Below are 21,102 nucleotides of genomic sequence, written 5' to 3'. Positions count from 1 at the left end.
TGCTCAGTGGGTTAACGATCCAGCGTTGCCGTGAGCTGTGGTGTAGGTTGCAGACGCGGCTCGGATCCCGCGTTGCTGTGGCTCTGGCGTAGGCCGGTGGCTACAGCTCCGATTCAACCCCTAGCCTGGGAACCTCCATATGCCACGGGGAGCGGCCCAAGAAATAGCAACAACAAAGACAAAAGGCAAAAAAAAAAAAAAAAATTTACCCACCTTTGAACCTTTGATCCTTTGAATTCTAAAATAAATTTTAAAAAAAAGTCAAAATAAAAATTGGCACACAGGATCTAAAGACATATTTGTTCAAAAATCATACCTGCCAAGCATTTCTTCATTTACTCTGCCTTAAAATCTATTCTTAAGTATTAAATAAAGGGGGAAATCCAAAGAGTTCTAATAACATTAAATTTAGAACCAGCATATATTTCATTTATGTACTTTTTAAAAATTTCTGTGCACTCCAAGAAAGTGAATTTGTTAAAAAGTTGCAAATATAGTTTTGTTGAAATTACATGTCAAGAAACAACATTTAATCATTTCAAACGATGTAACTCACTTGATCTATAGAAGGAGGCAAAAGTTAGTTTTGCTGAGTAAAAGAAGAAAAATATTACCCGTATTAGGAATTCTCACTGTGAAACAATGGGATCAGCAGTATCTCTGCAGCACCAGGATGAAGGTTCAATCCCCAGCCCAGCACAGTGGGTTTAAGGATCCACAGCTGCAGCTGTAGCTGGAATCTGATCCCTAGCCCAGGAACTCCATATGCTGCAGAGTGGTCAAAAAAGAAAAAAAAAATTTCCTGTATTAGAATCACCTGGGAGGAGTTCCCAAGTTGCACAGAGGATTAAGGATCCAGTTATCCCTGCTGTGGCTCAGGTTTCTGCTCTGGCACTGGCCTGGGAGTGCCTCCCCGCCGCCACAACAAACTAAACAGAATTACATGGGAGTGTGGATAAACTTTCATGTTGTAAAGCCTATTTCAGCCTGGTAGAATCAGAATTTCTGGGGAGTATGACTTAGAAAATTGCGTTTTAATGACCCAGCCATTCTAAAACTAGGAATCAAAATAGTGTTAATTTATTATCTTGGTTTCAATGGATATTTTATCTCATGTTCCAGAGAAATTTTGTGGTGTGTTATTTGATTCCCAATTAAAAGATTCAACCAAGGCCCCACTAACCTGTTGGCAGTTTTCTCACTCAACTTGAAGTCCAAGAAACCTCAACTATTGAAAATTGAGAGCAGAATAGACGATAAGCCACAGATAATGGTTTTAATAGATGGAGATGGAGACCTCTTTTGATTGGAGAATTCAGACTGTGGAATGTGGTGAGGCAGAATTTATCTTTTTTTTTTTTTTTTTTTGGCCATGCCTGCAGCATATGGAAGTTCCCTGACCAGGGATCAAAACAAAGCTGCAGCTGCAACCTATGCCACAGCTATGGCAATGTGGATCCTTAACCCACTGTACCACAGTGGGAACTCCAGAATTTATACTTTGTAACATGAACAAATGCAGACGTTCATAAGTGGAAAATAGAGTTGAAGTGAGTAAAGATGAAAATATGAGTCACTATCACAAACCCCCTGCCACCCCACAATGCTACTCCAAACACCCCTTAAAAAGCACCAGTTCAGAAACTCTGAATGTTGAGTGTCACGCAGCCTGCACAAACATTTTGAACACTACTTCTTCTTTGTTATTTATAATTTAGTCTGTTTTGCACACTCTCAGGAGAGAATTACAAGAGCTGTTACAGAAACAAGAGAAAAATAGTAAGTTCTGAGATGGATTCTTACAGGATCTCAGCATTGGTAGGACTTACTTTGTATCTCCATAATGAATACAGGAAAAGGTGACTATAAAGAGAAAGGGCATCTCTTGTTTCTCTTTATTCCTGCACTTAAGTCCAAAAGAAAATGAGAAAAAAAATTGAGGAGAAAAAATTAAATATATTTGTATGCTGAAGAGAGTATGAGACTTGAAAGAGAGCAAGTCTACCCTTTCATTATTCTCTTTTACAGATGAACTAACTAATGAAGCAAAATCCACTTCTGATAAGATTTGAAGGCTGTTTGGGATAGTTGTATTGCTGAAAAATAAATATTCTCTGCAGGGTTAGTCTTGACCAATGAATAGTGTTCTACAATGTAAGCAAGTAAGATAAATAAATTGAGTAAGATTCTGTTGATGTTAGGAAAGGATATCAAGTTGCTCAGAAACAGCAAAGTAGTCAAAACTGTTGGAGATACTAAAGATATCTGCATGGAACCAGTAGTTATTAACATTAACTTATCTTTGACAACTATACAATACAGAAAATGATCTATTTGAAAGCTGTAGCAACTACTTTGTTGGGCCTGAAGAAAAGTTAATAAAACCCTATCTCAGAGGGCAGGTGTGCATTCTTCATTTCTTTCTTTATATCATCCTATATAAAACTGGCTATGGCTATGGGAGTTTCCAAGGGCCTCGATGAGTATTTAAATACATTTTTTGAAATGCCCAGTATTGTCCATCCCCTAATGAAGACCTTCTACTCCTCTTTATTTTTTAATAGATGTTACAAAAGGTTCAGCCCATCTTTTCTGTATTCTAAATAACTGACAATTGTCTCAGGTCTGTGCTAGTTTTTACTCATTTTTCTATTATATAACCTATATAAGCTGCTCTTTGATAACAATTCTCAGTTTTCCACTAAAGAGAGTATTTGATACTAGAGGAGATGTTTAATCCTTTCAATGTGCAGATCTTTGCTGGTATGAGCTAGTGTTAAACCTGAGGGTAAATTAAGCTTCTAAATGTTCGGTCTACTCTTGTTTTACATAATGTTAAAGTAAGTGCTAATCAATGTGAAAGTGGCATAGGTTTTAAGGTAGAAATCCTTTTTGCAAGAGTGATATAGCCTGAAAGATAGGAATCAGTGAGAATAAACTACTTATGAAAATTAATAGCTGAGCCAAGATAATAAGAATTTTCATTGAACTAAATACTTTAGAGATCTTTTGAGATGCTGAGATCTTTCCCTCATTCTCTCTCTCAAAGTCATTCTGTAGTAACACATGTGGAAAAAAAAAACAACCGTACGGCATCAGTGATCAAAGACATTATTTTAGTTTTCTCAATTGCTATACCAAAACATGATATGTTGCATGTAGCAACTAAGAATATTAGTAATCTTTTTTTTTCCCATTTTATCCCAACTTCTTGACGTGCCCCCAGACTCTTTGGTTCCTTCCCATTGATGTGAATTCAGGATGCAGGTGAGAGGCCCAGTTGCTCACCAGGGAGCGTGTGGATAGTAACACAGGTGTAATACCTGCTCAGTAGTCCAGATTATTGATAATGTTACTGGTCAGCTGAGCACACAGGCCCACATAGGGCACAATTACTGTGCCCTATTTGTCACACTGCATCTTTTTGACTAGCTTCCTTTTTTTCATTCTTTTTTGTTTTCTTTATTGCAAAGAAATCTGTTTTTTTCCCATGGAGCTTTCCAAGGCTTAGTGAAATCTTAGTTTCCTAAGGTTTTAGATGGTACCTATTCCAATTATTATCTATTCAAAATATTAACTAAAGGCAGAGTGGAAAAGAGGATTAGAAAGTCCCGAATAGCTATGATGTGATAACTAGTTCTTCTTCCTCACTCCAAATAATAGATTCATCTTTTCTTTTATATATTTTAAGAGCTTGTAGAATTCAAGTAATTGGGAGCACATGATATCATATCGGATGAAATTGTACCATATTATATTCCCTGTGTCTGTCTGCAGAGAGACATAAAAGCAATGAGAAATGAGATAGTGAGCAACATAAAGCCAAGACTTTGGTTTCTAAATACTTTTCTATATTTAGAGGAATCAGGAAAAATGACTGATTACAAAGACGGGGCAAAGAAAGTACAAGTGAGTATGGACAGTCTTATTATACCTAAAAGTAAAGAGGTACAATCCTGGACACATGTCAAAAGGACACCAGAGCCAGCCTTGAAATATGACATCTGACCAGCTCTGGAACAATTTGAATATTAAATCCTTCCTCCCATTTTGCCTTTAGTTAGTATTTTGAATGTATATACAAGGTGCCATGATGGCATAATACCTTATTTCTAAAACTGGTTGATAGATACATTGCTCATTATATAATTATGAAAAAAAAGTTTTGGTCTTTTTTAAGGCTGCACCTGTGGCATGTGGAGGTTCCCAGGCTAGTGTTCAGATAGGAGCTGTAGCTTCCAGCCTACACCACAGCCACAGCAAAATGGGATCCCAGCCATGTCATCAACCTACACCATAACTCACGGCGATGCTGGATCCTTAACCCACTGTGTGAGGCCAGGGATCAAACCTGTGTCCTCAGGGATACTAGTCAGATTCGTTTCTTCTTAGCTACAATGGGAACTCCATTATGAAATATTTTTGTATTCCATACTAAAATAATAAAAGGCAACCTATTGTTCTCTATCATCATTTTTATCTCAACTTCTTGACATGCCCCAGGCTCCTGGATTCTTTCCCACTGATATGAATTCAGGGTGCAGGTGAGAGGCCCGGTTGCTCACTGGGGAGCTTGTGGATAGTAACACAGGTGTAATACATACTCAGTACTCCAGATTATTGTTAACGTTACTGGTCGTCTGAGCACACAGTCCCCTTTGGCTCTCTTGGTCAGACTGCACCTTTTGGACTAGCTTTCCATTTTTTAAGTGCTTCTTTTTTGTGTTATTTATTGTCAAGAAATCCTTCACTAAAGTCCATCCTAAGGAGTTACTAAGGTCCATCTTTAAAGGACGATATGCCATTCTTTGTTGTGAGGTGTCAGAATTTTTGATTTCACAAGATACCCCTTTTATTGGATGAAGGGCCTACTCTACTCTAGTAACTGAACATCACTAATTCCGTCTACCATGACCCTATTTCCAAATATAATCGCATTTTGAGGTAATCAGGATTAAGATTACCTTTTGGGGATAATTCAAGCTAAACAAGAATAATAAATGCTTTTTTTTTTAATGATCTTATCCAGCAGGTTTCTAGTGATGTGTTTGTACTCCATTGCTACTTTGCCTTGATGATAGGTTGATTGCTAAGGGAAGCTAATGTGACCTAACCTATACCATTAAGTTTCTATTTCTGGAATTTGAATTTGAATTCAACAACAGCCTACATCTTTTGGTGTGTAATATGAGGTCATTTGGACATAGCATGTGATGGCTTCTTGCTGAAGCAGCCAGTCTTTAGAAATTAGGGAAGGAAAAATGTATCCTGCACTTGAAGATCACAGAAGTGAGAAGTATGAAACTCTACGATAAGAGAGAAAGAGATGAAAGTTTCATACTTCTTGGTTCTAGTTCTTCAGGAATTTTTCTTTCTCTTTTTGGTGGCACCCATGGAATGTGGGAGTACCCGAGCCAGGCTGAACCCACACACAACAGTGACAACACCAGTTCTTTAACCTGCTGAGCCACAGAGAAACTCCCAGAGTCCTTCAGGAAGTTTAAGACAATTCTTTTTTCTGGGGTTGCATGAATTGTTTTGATGAACTACCTTATTTTGCATAAATTGGTTACAAGTAAGTTATTCCTCTTTGCAACAAAGTGCTTGACCAAGATGCCGGCAGAAAATTTCAGATTTATCTTCTCCACAAAATATAGAGATATGTCATTTGTGCAATAAAAATAAGGCAATTTCATGGCCATGAAAAAGTATGTTAATTAAAATGAGTGTAATCAATACATTTTAAACTGAATAAAATTGATTTAATTTTAAAAGTTCAGAAATTTCCTAGAAATAAAATTACCGTATCATAGGATGTGGTTATTTTAAGATTTTTGATTCCGTTTAAAATTATTTTAAAGATTTGAACTGATTTGCGTTTCCACAAAAATATATGAGAACATTTATTTCACCCTACACTAATATTTCCCTGTTTTTATTTTATTTATTTATTTATTTTTGTCTTTCTCTCTCTCTCTCTCTCTCTTTTTTTTTTTTTTGTCTTTTCAGGGCCACACCCATGGCATATGGAGGTTCCCAGGCTAGGGGTCCAATCAGAACTGTTGGCTTCCGGCCAGCGCCAGAGCCACAGCAGCTCAGGATCTGAGCCGCATCTGCAAGCTACACCACAGCTCACAGCAACCCCAGATCCTTAACCCACTGAGAGAAGCCAGGGATGGAACCCGCAACCTCATGGTTCCTAGTCAGATTTGTTTCCGCTGAGCCACGACGGGAACACCCTTCCCTTTCTTTTTATCTGAATCTTCAAGTTATAAACTTTAAGATTTTTGTTTGTATGGTTTTATAGAAAGCCTTTGTGTTTATATGAGAAGTATGAAATTCTATAAGAAGTGAGAAATAGATGATATCACCAATTTTGTTAATATATGGACAAATACAGAAAAATCATAAATCATATGCACAGAGCCTGATAAAAGTCACAAATTGACCAGACCTCTGGTACCAGCACTAAGATCAATAAAGAGAGTATTACCAAGACCACAGGAATTCTCTCATTTGCCTGACCATGAGGGAATTGGGGTAGTTTACTACTACCCCAACTAGTAAACAGTCTTTTTCTAAAAGATAGTGGGTAAAACCCATTATTTTTACCTATTTTTCATAATTTATTCAGTGCTTTTTAATCATAGTTGTCACTATATTATACATACATTTTTGATTAGTAACTGAGTAGGTAGTAAACTGCAGAAAAATTATAAATTCCAGAAAGTAAAAATACTTTGTTAATGAAATCAGCCAGAGTACACAAAGAGAACTACTATTAATTGGCAGATTTCATATTTTAACTATAATTTCATTTTCTTTGATAAGATGTCTTTTTATTTTCTTTAATAGATAGATGTCTTTTTTACCAGTGAGTTTGGATAGTTTAGTCTTTCAAGGAATTTTTTTTCCTTATATAATGTTTAATTCAATAAGTGACTGGCTTTTTTCCACTTAATAGTATGTTTCTGAGATTCATGTGTATTTACAATGTAGTTGTAATTCACTCATCATTAGTGTTCTATTTTGTTTCTTTATATCATATGGGACAATTTACCTACTCATTTTCTGTACATGTGTATTGGGTTGTTTCCATTTGTTGACTGTTGTGGATGGTGGTGTCTTGAAATGTTTGATTGTAAATTTACTAAGATTTTCTTTTAAAAAGTTCTTCCATTGGCTTATAGATCACAAATTTTACCCATTTGGCAATTATGATCAGATTCACTAACTATATTTTTCTAGCTATCCAAAATGATTATATCTTAAATTCAATATTAAATACTTCTGAAATTAGTGACATATATTTTGTTAGGTATTTTTTCATTCAAATAGTTAGTGAACCATTAGATTATTTTTCTACCTTTGGAGCTTTGTTCTTTAGTGTAGACTTTGTGATCTGGTAAATTATTAAACAAATGCATGTGTTTCATGTGAGTTCTCTATTTATTTCTACATTCATATTGGTTTTTACCCAATGAATAAAATTTACTTAGAAGAATAAGAGAGTTTTTAATATTTGATCTTGCATTTAATTGTAGATAAGGGAAAATACACACAACAGAGAATTCTCTCAAGATATTTAAAATTTGTGTTGCTGGGTTTCTTTTCTTCTCTCTATCATATGGGCTACCAATGCAGAGCATCTCTCAGATCATTTTAATTTTTGAAATTTCAAAGTGGTCATCAAACTCATGGCAACTAATCTAAGTATAGATTACTCATTTTGTTATTAATAAAGTTGTATAATTGATATTTGTAAGGGAAGCACAAATTAATGTGTCTGTTATATATATACTCTCTAGTTAGATTTTTGTATGATTCTTTTGCACTGAATGTACTCCTCATTTAAATTCCAGATGAACATCAGAGGAGTATCTTCCATCTTCCCTTGTAATATTCTATCAAAACCTTCATTTTGCTCCATGGTCAAGTGATGCTTCCGGTCTCCAATGGTACCTAGTGGGACAAGAACATGGACAGCTCCTGGGTGAGGAGCTAGCACTACCAGGGCAAATGTTTTCTCTAACACAATTTAATCTCTTCTCCAAGCCAAGCTAAATATCTGTCATTTGTCACTTCCTTATCTATTAGTCCTCAGCAAACTACTACAGTTAAATTATAACCTGTCTTTAGAAAAAATAAACCAAATTATATGAAGAGGTTAGCATATTTGAATATATTTTACTAAATTCCAAGCATCATATCTGGAAAACTAAATCTGTCATGTTATATTATTTCTTAACACAATTTTTCAAGGTTAAATATTTCTTCATTTGTAAAATTTAGAAAGTGATACCCAAAGTTTCTTGGGTAATGAAGTCAAGATCACAGAGGCTGTCCAGAATTGTTAGTGCTGCAGTTGTAGTTTGATGGAAGTTTGAAACCATTATTTAAACAATTTTTAATAAGGATTAATAATTTGGACTCTTCAGCTATGAGGATTTGTTGTGTAAACATTATTGTTGACATTGGAATGCTAACCTCAAAAATCCTCAACAAAATACTAGCAAATATATTAATATTTGCATCCAACAATACATTAAAAAGATTGTACATCATGATCAAGTGGGACTGATCCCAGGGTTCTTCAATATCCATAAGGGTTCTTCAATATCCACAAATCCATCAGTGTGATACGCCATATTAACAAACCAAAGAATAAAAACCATATGATCCTCTCAATAGACATGGAAAAAGCCTTTGACAAAATCTAACACCCATTTCTGATAAAAACCCTTCAGAAAGTGGGCATAGCAGGAACCTACCTCAACGTAATAAAGGCCATATATGACGAACACCATTCTCAATGGTGAAAAGCTGAAAGAATTCCCACTGAGATCAGCAACAAGACAAGGATGTCTCCTCTCTCCACCACTCTTCAACATAGTTTTGGAAGTCCTAGCCATGGCAATCAGAGAAGTAAAAGAGATAAAAGGAATCCAAATTGGAAAGGAAGAAGTAAAACTATCACTATTTGCAGATGACATGATACTATACCTAGAGAATCCTAAACACTCCACCAGAAAACTGTTAGAGCTCATCCATGCATTTGGCAAAGTTGCAGGATGCAAAATTAATACACAGAAACCAATGGCATTTCTATACACCAACAATGAAAGATCAGGAAAAGAAATTAGGGAAGCAATCCCATCTACCATCACATCTGAAAGACCTAGGAGTAAACCTACCTAAAGAGACAAAAGACCTGTACTATGAAAACTATAAGCCACTGATGAAAGAAATCAAAGATGACACAAACAGATGGAAAGACATACCATGTTCTTGGATTGGAACTGTCAATATGATCAAAATGACTATACTACCCAAGGCAATCTACAGATTCCATGCAATCCCTGTCAAATTACCAAGGACATTTTCCACAGAACTCAAACAAAATATTTTAAAGTTTGTTTGGAAGCACAAAAGACCCAGAATAGCCAAAGACATCCTGAAAAAGAAAAATGGAGCTGGAGGCATTAGGCTCCTGGATTTCAGAATATACTACAAAGCAACAGTCAACAAAACCGTATGGTACTGGCACAAAGACAGAAATATACATCAGTGGAACAGGAGAGAAAGCCCACCATTAAACCCATGCACCTACAGCCAACTCATCTATGACAAAGGAGGCAAGAATATACAATGGGGAAAGGACAGCCTGTTCAATAAGTGGTGCTGGGAAAACTGGACAGCCACATGGAAAAGAATGAAGTGAGAACACTCCCTAACACCATACACAAAAATAAACTCCAAATGGATTAAAGACCTAGACATAAGACCAGACACTATGAAACTCTTAGAGGAAAACATAGGCCAAACCCTCTCTGACATAAATGACAGCAACATCTTCTCAGATCCACTTCTTAGAGTATTGACAATAAAAACAAAAATAAACAAAGGGGACCTAATTAAACTTAAAAGTTTCTGCACAGCAAAGGAAACCCTAAGCAAAACCAAAAGACAACCCACAGAATGGGAAAAAAATCTTTGCAAGTGAATCCACTGACAAGGGATTCATCTCCAAAATTTGTAAACGTCTCCTACTGCTCAATACCAAAAAACAAACAACCCCATCAAAAAAACAAACAACCCCATCAAAAAATGGGCAGAAGATCTAAACAGACAGTTCTCCAAAGAAGACATACAGATAGCCAAAAAACACATGAAAAGATATTCAACATCACTCCTCATTAGAGAAATGCAAATCAAAACCCCTCTGAGATACCACCTTACACCAGTCAGAATGGCCATCATCAAGATATCTATAAACAATAAGTGCTAGAGAGGGTGTGGAGAAAAAGGAACCCTATTACACTGTGGGTAGGAGTGTAAATTGGTGCAACCACTGTGAAAAACAGTATGGAGATGCCTCAGAAAACTAGGAACTATCATTTGATGCAGCAATCCCAATCCTGGGTATCTATCCAGAGAAAACCATGACTCACAAAGACACATGTACTCCGATGTTCATTGCAGCACTATTTGCAATAGCCAAGACATGGAAACAAGCTAAATGTCCATCAACAGAGGAGTGGATCAAGAAGATGTGGTACATATACACAATGGAATATTACTTAGCCATTAAAATGAAGCGAAGTCAGCCATACAATGAGACACCAACATCAAATTCTTTCACTGACATGTGGAATATGAAAAAAGGACATACTGAATTTCTTTGCAGAACAGATGCTGACTCACAGACTTTGAAAAACTTATGCAAGTGAATCCACTGACAAGGGATTAATCTCCAAAATTTATAAACACCTTCTGCAGCTCCATACCAAAAAAACAAAGAAGACAGTTTGGGGGGGCGGATTGTAGGATGGAAATCCTATAAAATTGGGTTTTGATGATCATTGTACAACTATAAATGTAATAAATTCATAGAGTAATTTAAAAATTCATCACCAGAAACTGTCCCTGCTAGATCTTGATCTGGGACTGCCAGCCTTAGAACAATGAGAAAATAAATTTCTGGGGGTTTTTGGTTTTGTTTTTTTAAAGACTGACAAAATAGGCATTAGCAAAGATGTGCAAAAATGGAAATACTCATCTGGGTGGAAAAATAAATGATACATTCTCTTTGGAAAACAGTTTGGCATTTCCACTTGCAGATATCTTCCTGCCCCCCACCCAATGAAAACATGTATCCTCTCAAAGACTTGTACATGAATGTTCATAGCAGCATGATTTACATAGCCCAATGTGGAAACAATTCCAAAGTCTATCAACTGGGAAACAGATAAAATGTAGTATGTGTGTCCATAAAATGGTACACTATTCAGGGGGGAAAAAGGAACAAAATATTCATAAGTGCTACAACATGAATGAATTGCAATGTCCAAAAAACAAATGAATGAGTTAGGCAGATTTTCACTTTCAGCCACCTCTCCTGGAGCCTCCACCAGGTGCCTCGGCTGCCAATGTTACTACTGTGACTACCTTGGCTCTCGTTGACAACTCCAAGGTCCCATAGACACATTTGTTTGCACTGATGGATGGCTCTCTCAGGTGACCTAGTTGTGCTGTTCCTTTGGTTATGGATATTAGGCTAGTCATAAACCATTGGGAAAGGCAAAAGAAAGGACACACACCACCAAGATGCTGCTGTCACTCCTGTTTCCTCTAATTTCAATGTTGTGGTTGAGAAACTGAAAAGAAGAAATCTCTTCTCTGTGGAATTTTGTGTAATTGGGACTGTGTTAAGGTTTAAATGCAGTACAGTTGTTACCTGGAAAAAGCAAGGATGCAGGAAAATTTAAACTGGGAATTTATGATGGGTCAAGGGACAACTATAGGTGCTTATTTTTCTGGACAATAATATTACTCATGCTGGAAGAGAGAGAAAATCCTACCTGGAGTCAGGATACTGTCTAGAGGAGCTAAAAGCCTATTACTATGATCCAAGCTCCATTAAGTCCTAGAATCCAAACCTTTCATTCAAGTTCTGGTTCCGGGATGGTGGCATAATCCCCTTCGGCACGTTTCAAATGTCTACACTTTTCGCAAGGAAAAAAACAAAAACAAAAAAACCTAGCTGAGAATGCCAAAGAGTAAACAAAGGCATTTTGTGGAGGGGAGATGAAACTTGAAGAAGTGTTCAAAATAGGTCATAGATTTTTCTGGCTTTTTTTTTTCTTTGATTTTGATTTTTGCCCCCTTTGTCCTTGGAACCATCTCAGTTGCACAACAGTGCTGGCAGCTAAAAACACAGTAGATTCTTTAAACAATGAATGATGCTCGTGAACCCAGCACCTTCCAGATGATTTAACTCACTTTAGTTGTTAGATGACAATGATGACCTTTTCAAGAACAAAAGAGGTATTTAAATTTAACATCATTGACATATTCACTAAAACAGTCTCAGGAACACACCCTGCATTTAGTAAAAGGGACTCTATTATGAACAAAATGTTTCTTGTGAAATGGTAATAATTCATTTGTGTCCCATGGTAATTTCTAATGAAATTCGCATAAATGTCATTTCTTTCATTCACAACCAGGTCAGATAAGCTTGAGCATGTGCTCACTTTGGATCATTTTTTCAGCATGAAGGTTATGAGCAATGAAAAGAAACTCATCTCATTTGTTCCAACACAAACTCTGCTGCCTTTTGATAGTACTAGCCATGAGTATTGTTGAAGTAGAACTGTAGGACCTATATCTTTTCCCTGTTCACAGGAAACTTTGATAAATACTGAAGGCTTATTCATTAGCAAAGGGACTTGTTCCCTCATAGCTACCTCCTAGGATTTGTTCAAATTCAAGACAAGGCTTTAAATCTAGGATCTCATTTAATTCTGATACAATTAAGTAAATGGATTACACTCCATGATCCAGCACTGTTTGAGAAAAACAAAAATTTTTTTCTTCTGTTTCCAATTCACCTTATCCTCAAATCCTCCTTCCACTGTCAAAAAAAGAAAGAAAGAAGCCTATAGAATAAAGGTCATATATGTTTTACTTCAGGTCCATTGACCTGAAGGAAATTTACTTCAGATAATTTAAAACCCCATCAGGACTGTGTCGCCTCCTCACAGATCTTCCCTCCTATTTCTCCTTCCCCAAAGGGCATAGGAAACAGAAGAAGCTTAGTGTCTGCAAATTGGTGGAGGTCGGCTCTGCTAGTCTGGTCTATGTTCTGTCTTCTGGAGCTTTGCAGACTCCATGGAGACATCTCTCCTTCCCCCCGGGCCTCCAGGACAGGTATCTATTGCATGAAACTGGCAACTGCTGCTGGGGACCATGGTCCTTGCCTTGCGTCAGGTGTCAAGTTCCTCCTTCTCAGGAGAATCTTATCTCCCTGCTCTGGGTCTCCTCTTGTTAGTAGATTCTGTTGTCACTCTTCATCCTTTATTGGAGATTGCTAAAAATTTTTATGTCCTAGAAAAAGAGTACTGGACAATATCATACCCCAACCCCCACCCCGGTTTTCCCCATTATACTCTATTTAAACTGAAGTGTAATTTATATCCTCTAAAATTCGTGAATGTTAAGTGTATAGTTGGTGAATTTTGTAAATTTTATACATTTCCCTCTCCCCAAAATGTTCCCATATGATCTTTTCCAATAAATCTTCAGACATAAACATAGATTCCATTTTCTAAATCAACATAGGTTAGATTTCCCTGTTTTAAAATTTCATATAAATAGCATCAATTGCCTTTTGCTAAACATCATATTGTTAACATTCATTTCTATTGAAATGTCTATCAGTAGTTTACTCTTTTCTATTGCTGAGTACCATTGTATTGTATAGAGATAAGACAGTTTGTTCATTTACCTGTTGTTGACAATTTAGATTGTTTCCAGTTTAGGAAAATTATGAATAAAGTTGCAATGAAAAGTCTTGTACAGGATGTATTTGAACATACATTTTTATATCTCTTGCTTAAATATATGGGAATGAAATTACTGGATCATAGAGTGGATGTATTGTTTACTTTGTAAGAAATGTCTGGTTTCCAAAGTTTAGTATCATATTACACTCCCAACATCAGTGTGAGAAAATTCCAGTTGCTCCATATCCTCATCATTTTTGGGATTGGTAGTCTTTCAGTTTTAAACATGGTAGTGAGTGTGAAGTATTTTATTGTGATTTCTTTATCTCTTTATCTTTAATACTCTAACTAGGTTTTGATGGATCCAGTTAATGGGGGCTGTTAGAAGGTTTAATTTAGGGATGGGTTGTTTCTATAGCCTATGTGTTTTTTATATGAATAGTAATTTCCAGAATGAAACAAATTCTAGACAAAAAAAAATATTTGTACTTGAAAATTGTTATAAATGTGTATGTTAGTATCTAAACAGTACCTGAATGTATGTAGATTTAAAACATAAATTGAAATGTCTGTTTAGATGCAACAAACCAACACTGAAGAACTTGAATGTCATTTTTTTTCACTTGAATGATGGTTGCATCAATGTTAGCTTTATAGAGGAATTATAATTATATACATATATAGTTCATGAACTTTGAGAATTTATTTTACTTGATAATTTAAACCAAATTTTTTAAAAGAGATAGACTTGGAGAACAGACTTGTGGCTGCAAGGGGGAGGGGGAGGGAGTGGGATGGACTGGGAATTTAGAGTTAATAGATGCAAACTATTGTCTTTGGAATGGATAAACAATGAGATCCTGCCGTATAGCACCAGGAACTATAACTAGTAACTTATGATGGAGCATTACAATGTGAGAAAAAAGAATGTATATATGTATGTGTGACTGCGTCATCTTGCTGTACTGTAGAAAATTGACAGAACACAGTAAACCAGCTATGATGGAAAAAATCAAAATCATTTAAAAAAGCAAATACAATGAAAACATAAAAAGAAATAAAATGTATTACAAAAAAAAGAGAGATAGACTATGAGACAACAGAAAGACTTGTGTGTTTACGAATACAAGGTTCAGCAGTAAAATCTTGAGGATTCATCTGGTATCTGTGTGGCCAGGGTTCTCTGACTTACATCTGCCAGGGCTTCCTGCCTGCCTTTCAGGAAAAAGAGCAAGTCCTTGCCACTGTCCCCTGCATTGAGTTTCTCAGAGGGACAAGCATTACAGGGATCCTGGAGAGAATGTGATGGATAATTATGTTTAAATAAGGATCCAGATAATTTGATAGTGGTCAGAATAATACATACAAGTTAGTAATTTAAAAAAAAAATCAATTTTCAGCTCATTCAAGATCAGATCCTCTGAGGATACATTGATAACTGGCTAATAGCTGTCACATTTATGTTCCTCATGATTTTTCCTCAACTTTTGCCAAAAGTTAATAAATGACACTCTCATTGGTTATTTTTAGCAGTGCTATATCCTCTCTCTCAACACTTTCTTTCATATTAATAAAAAAAATGATGCTGGTTCACTTTAAGATTTACTTCTTTAAATAAATTAATCATTTGAGGAGTTCCCGTCGTGGCGCAGTGGTTAACGAATCCGACTAGGAACCATGAGGTTGCGGGTTCGGTCCCTGCCCTTGCTCAGTGGGTTAAAGATCCGGCGTTGCCGTGAGCTGTGGTGGAGGTTGCAGACGCGGCCTGGATCCCGCGTTGCTGTGGCTGTGGCGTAGGCCGGTGGCTACAGCTCCGATTCAACCCCTAGCCTGGGAACCTCCATATGCCGCAGGAGCGGCCCAAGAAATAGCAACAGCAACAACAACAACAACAACAACAAAAGACAAAAAGACAAAAAAAAAAAAAAAAAAAAAAAATTAATCATTTGAGAGCCCTTTCCAGTACATAGTCGATATTTGCTGTCCCCAAGCACTACTTCTTCCCATTTGTGGTCTGTCCTATATGTATACAAATCCATATAACTTTTCCTGTGATATGATCAATGATGTTTCTCCTTTTTGAAATTAAGCTTTCTGATGAACTGTAAAGGCCAAAATTCCTGTAATGACTTTTATTCAGTAGATTATCATCCATGTAATGCTTAGATGATTTAAATAATAACAGGTTTATTCATAGAAATTTTCCCAGTTAAATGTAAAATCTTGCTATCAATTTAGTAAATAAGACCACTCTAATTATACTTCTCTGTGTGTTTTAATAAATAAAATTTCTTATCTTTCTGTTGACATTTTGTGAACAGTTCAAGATAGAATATAGATAAATGAAGTGTATTTTTCGGTGAGAGTATTTTTTGGTGAGAGTGTCATTATTCTCTGTCATGGTATCCAATCATTGCTTTTCCCTCCATTGGTAGCATGTGAGTGGGAAGATGTAATAAAACGAGTGTCTATTAAGAAAACAAAATATTTGTGACAGAGCTGAAGGCTTATGTTAACTTTCAGAGTTGCTGAGAATCCTGATCCACAAAATTCTTTTCCGTCATGGCATGATGAGCATGAAAAACTCATTCAACTCAAAGAAAAGAAACCCAAATTTAAAAAATGCAGAGGGCCTGAATAAGCATTTTTCAAAAGAAGACATGCAGATGGTCAACAGGCACATGAGAAGATGTTCAGCAAAATTAATTATTAGTGAATTGCAAATTAAAACCACAGTGAGATACCAACTCATGTCTGTTAGAATGATTATTACCAAAAAAGGCAAGAAATAACAAGTATTGTCAAGGAAGTGGAGAAAAGGGAACCCTCACACACTGCTGAGGGGAAAGTGAATTGGTGCAGCCACTATGGCAAACAGTAGGCAAGTACTTCAATAAATTAAGAATAAAATTGTCATATGATCTTACTTCTGAGTATTTATCCAAAAAATAAAAAGTAATTCAAAAAGATATAAGCATCTGTATGTTGTTCAGGACATTATTTACAATAGCAAATTTATAGGGACATCATTGTGGTTTGTAGTGAGACAAGCAGCAGTGGGAAGCAAAGAGCTTGCAGAGTGCCAGTATTGTCTCTGCCACAGTTACTCAACTGGGGCCATGATAATGCAAAAGCAGCCAGAAGAATGTGGGAGTCAATAAGCATGTGCCAATAAAACTTCATTCTTTATATTGAAATTTGAATTTCATAAAATTTGTTTGTGTCACAAAATATTATTCTTATTTTCATTATTTTTCTTTTTTTGTTTTTATTTTTTTGTTTTTGTTTTTTAGGGCCCCACATGTGGCATACGGAAGTTCCCAGGCTAGGGGCCAAAACAGAGCTGTAGCTGCCAGCCTATGCCACAGCCACAGCAACGCTGGATCCAAGCTGTGTTTGCTGCTTACACCACAGTTCACGAAACACTGGATACCTAACCCACTGAACAAGGCCAGGGATCGAACGCAAATCCTCATGGACACTAATAAGGGAGCTGAGCCACAATGGGAACTCCTCATTATTTTTCAATCATTGAAAATTATAAAACCACTCAGCTCAGAGGTCATACAAAAGGGTGACAGGCTAGATTTGGCTCACAGCTGTAGCTTGACAACCCCTGATCTTTACTGATAAGAATGATTGAATGAATGAATGAATGAATGAAAAGGAAAATAACTTCTTTGGACTAGAACACCAAGTAATCAGTATAGACGTAAAGACAGGGAGAATCATCTATTTATATTAGAGCTACTGAGAAAAATTTGAGTGAGCAAAAGGATATTTATATGTTTTTAAAGTGCACCTCAACAAATTATTTGTTAGTCACAAAAGGCAAAAAATTTAAATTTCTAATGTAAGCCTTAGCAGATAGCACCTTAAGCAAATTATCAAAGGTATCATCACTGGTATTGAGATATAGTGGCTTGATATACCTCCTATTATGATTTGCGAAAACACGTAACTTCAGTATATTCACATCAAAATGCTCAACTTCAATCTATCATAAAGAGACATCAGATGAATTCAAAATAAACAATATTCTGGCATATATTATTCAGAAATAATAAGATCAAGTAACACCAAAAAAAAAGGAAAACTATTCTGGAGTAGAGACGACTGGAAAGTCACAGCAACAAAGTGTAATGGATAGTCTGGATTTGATCATGTCCCAGAAAATAATGTATAAATGGGTATTATTCTTACATGTGAAAAATTTGGAATACAATTTTGTGGGTTATGTAATAGTATTGTAGTAATGTTACATTCCATAATATTTTGGTAATTGTAGTGTGTTTATGTAGATAAGATCTTATATTTAGGAAATATGCACACACAGGTAATTAGTAAAAAGTGCAATGATTCAATAAGTAGTTGAGAGAGAATGCTAAAGCATTTGGAGCAAAAATAAACAATTGTTTATTAAGGGTGAAAGGTACAATGCAATTCCTTGTTTAATTTTTGTAACTTTTAAGTTCAAAGTCATATAAAAATTAAAGTTTCACTCTTATCCAATAGAATAGAGGTTATTTGTAATGCATGTATATCTGAAAGAGTATAATTCATTGTGTGTAAAAGTTCCCATGAACTACAAAAAAATACCAGACACAAAATTATGAATAGACAAGCTTATAAACAGAAGCAAAAGAAATCAAACCAAATCTAAATGTTTTGCTATCAGTCATGGAAATGTGACTTTGAACTACTATATGCCCCTCGGAATATGCAGAAAGTAAGTGATAAATTCTAACTGTAGGAGCTGATGTGGAGCAATAGAAACTCTGAGGTATTGCCAGTGGAAATAAAATTGAGTACAATCAGCTCGGAGAGTAATTTGACAAGGTCTTGTTTAGCTGAATAAACACATATCTATGGACCAATGGCAGTAAAGTACTTGCTTTCCATCTGTGTGAGGTGGTTGGGGTAGTGGGGAAAGGAAAGCACTTAGGGTGACATAATACCATATTTCTAAAGCTTCTTGGCAGTTATACTTTTTAATTATAATATTGTCTATTCCCTCTGAGGTTAATAATAAACCAATAAAAGACAATCTTATGTTCCTGATTACCATTATTATCCCAGCTTGTTCCCACTTCCCCAGACTCCTGAGTTCTGTCCCATTGCTACCAACTCAGGGTATAGGTGAGAGACTCAGTTTCTCACATGGGAATGTGAAATGTAATATATGTGATGTAATAACTGGTCAGTAGTCCAGATTATTGATGTTGTTACTAGCCATCTGAGCACACAGTTCCACTGCACTAATTGGCCAGACTGCATGTACCTGACTTGATTAATTCTTTTAAGTGCTTATTTTCCGTGTTCTTTATTGAAAAGTTATCCTTTATTAACATTCATCTTTACGAGTTGCTAAGGTCCATCATTAAAGGAGGCCATGAGTTTCTTATTTGTGAAATGTCCATATTTGGGGGACTTTCCTCCAAATATGGACATTTTAGACTACATTCTGAACCCGTGGTAACCACAAATCAAAAACCTACCATAGATACACAGAAATTAAGAAGAAAGGAACACAAGCATACTATTAAAGAAAGTTATCAAACCACAAGGGAAGAAACAAAAAGAAGAAATGAAAAGAGAACTACACAAACAACTGGTAAGCAAGTAATGCAATGGGAATAAGGGCATAACTATCAGTAATTAAATGTCAGTGGACTAAATGTTCCAATCAAAAGACATAGAATGGCTGATTGTTTTTAAACAATACAAAACAAAACAAAACAAAAAACAACCCTTCTATATGCTGCCTAAAAGATACAAACTTGAGAGCAAAAGACATGCACAAGCTAAAAAGGGATAGAAAAAGGTATTGCATACAAAAGGAAACAAAAAGAAAGTAGAGTTAACAATACTCAGTCAGAACAGATTTCAAAATGTAATTGATGACAAAAGACAAAGAATGGTATTATATGATGATAAAGGGATCAATACAAGAAGACGTCATTACACTCATTGACATAGATGCATCCAATATAGAAGCACCTAAATAGATAAAGCAAATAATACTAACAAACATAAAGGGAGAAATTGGCAATAATACAGTAAGAGTAGAGGATTTTAACACTCTACTTACATCAAAGGACACATCATCCATACAGAAAACTAACAAGGCAAAAGATGTTCTAATCAGCACAACAGACCAGTAGGACTTGATAAATATGTATAAGACATTACATCAAAAACAAAACAAAGCAATACACATTTTTTTAAAGTGCACATGGAACATTCTACAGAATAAATTACACATTAGGCCACAAAATAGGTCTCAACAAATTTAAAAGAATAAAAATTATGCCAAGTATTTGTGTGAAACACAACAGTATGATATTAGAAATCAACTACAGAACAAAAATGGAAAAAGAAAAAATGGCATAGATGCTAAAAAACAAGGTAATTAAAAAAGCAATTGGTCAATTGGTCAAGAGATAAAACAGTAAGTCAGGAAATACATTTGGACAAATATAAATGGAAACAATACTCAAAGATCTATGAGATGCAGCAAAAGCAGCTCTAAGGAGATGTATAGCAAAACAGGGCTTCCTTAAGAAATAAGAAAAAATCTCAAATAAACACTATGCTTCCATTCCAAGTACATACTTCTGCACACCAGAGACAGTGAAGTAGAAAATGATTCTTCATAGTCTTTATGAAGACTGTTTGGTGGGACAATCACCTCCAAATCTGTGGGAAATGTGCAAAATTTTCTGAGATAAACTAAATAGGCTCTGTTTTTTTTTTTTTTGGTTTTTTTTTAATGCAGTTACAAGTTGAAAACCAGGTATAAACAGTATTAGGTAAAGTGACTGAGAAATTTATAAGAGATACTGTAGACAAGTGAAAACCTCAAAATCTTCACCAACATTGATGGATACCTAATTGCTTGAACAAATTGTTAATCTAAAAAAAGACTTAAAGCACAAAAGCTTGAGTTGAGTAAAGTCTATCTTTCTCAAAAGAGAAAGTTAAAAAGATTCTCTGCTTATTATGTGATTAAGAAACAAATTTTAAAGCTGAAGAAAACACTAGGTCAAAAATACATTAAAAATGGGCTACTTGGTGGAAGGTAAGAGAAAAGTGATACCTGGTTATAGTAAATTAACTTCTGAAAAGAGAAATTGTCAAGATATTTTGCATAGTTTATTCTGTGATCTCTATGTCTGAATTTTCAGTAAATTATACTGTTTGTGAATACTTTTGCTATGAGCACATTCTTATAGGGGAAGTTCAAAATGGAAAATTAGGAAGGGAATCACATTTGCATTTTGAGATGATAACTCTGGTTGAGATAGAGAGTAAA

The 21,102-nt window shown here is 35.6% G+C and overlaps 1 long non-coding RNA gene across 10 annotated transcripts in view; it reads left to right on the top strand.

The window, feature by feature from the left end:
* LOC146406171 (uncharacterized) overlaps window positions 1–21,102 on the top strand; it is a 197,811-nt gene that overhangs the window by 110,392 nt on the left and 66,317 nt on the right. Inside the window, exon 5 of one of the 10 annotated variants that reach the window (XR_014807637.1) lies at window positions 7,863–9,753. The exons of the other annotated variants lie outside the window; for them this stretch is intronic. This is a non-coding gene — a long non-coding RNA (uncharacterized LOC146406171). Of the gene's footprint in view, window positions 1–7,862; window positions 9,754–21,102 lie in introns of those variants that run through there. 10 annotated transcript variants of the gene reach the window in all.

Source organism: Sus scrofa, chromosome 1 (genome assembly GCF_054392235.1).
Source record: "Sus scrofa isolate SSC_HxYL_T2T_F1_AM1 chromosome 1, Sscrofa_HxYL_maternal_Yorkshire_Landrace_v2.0, whole genome shotgun sequence".
NCBI classification, from domain to species: Eukaryota; Metazoa; Chordata; class Mammalia; order Artiodactyla; family Suidae; genus Sus; species Sus scrofa.
This window is presented reverse-complemented; position numbering and strand designations above follow the sequence as displayed.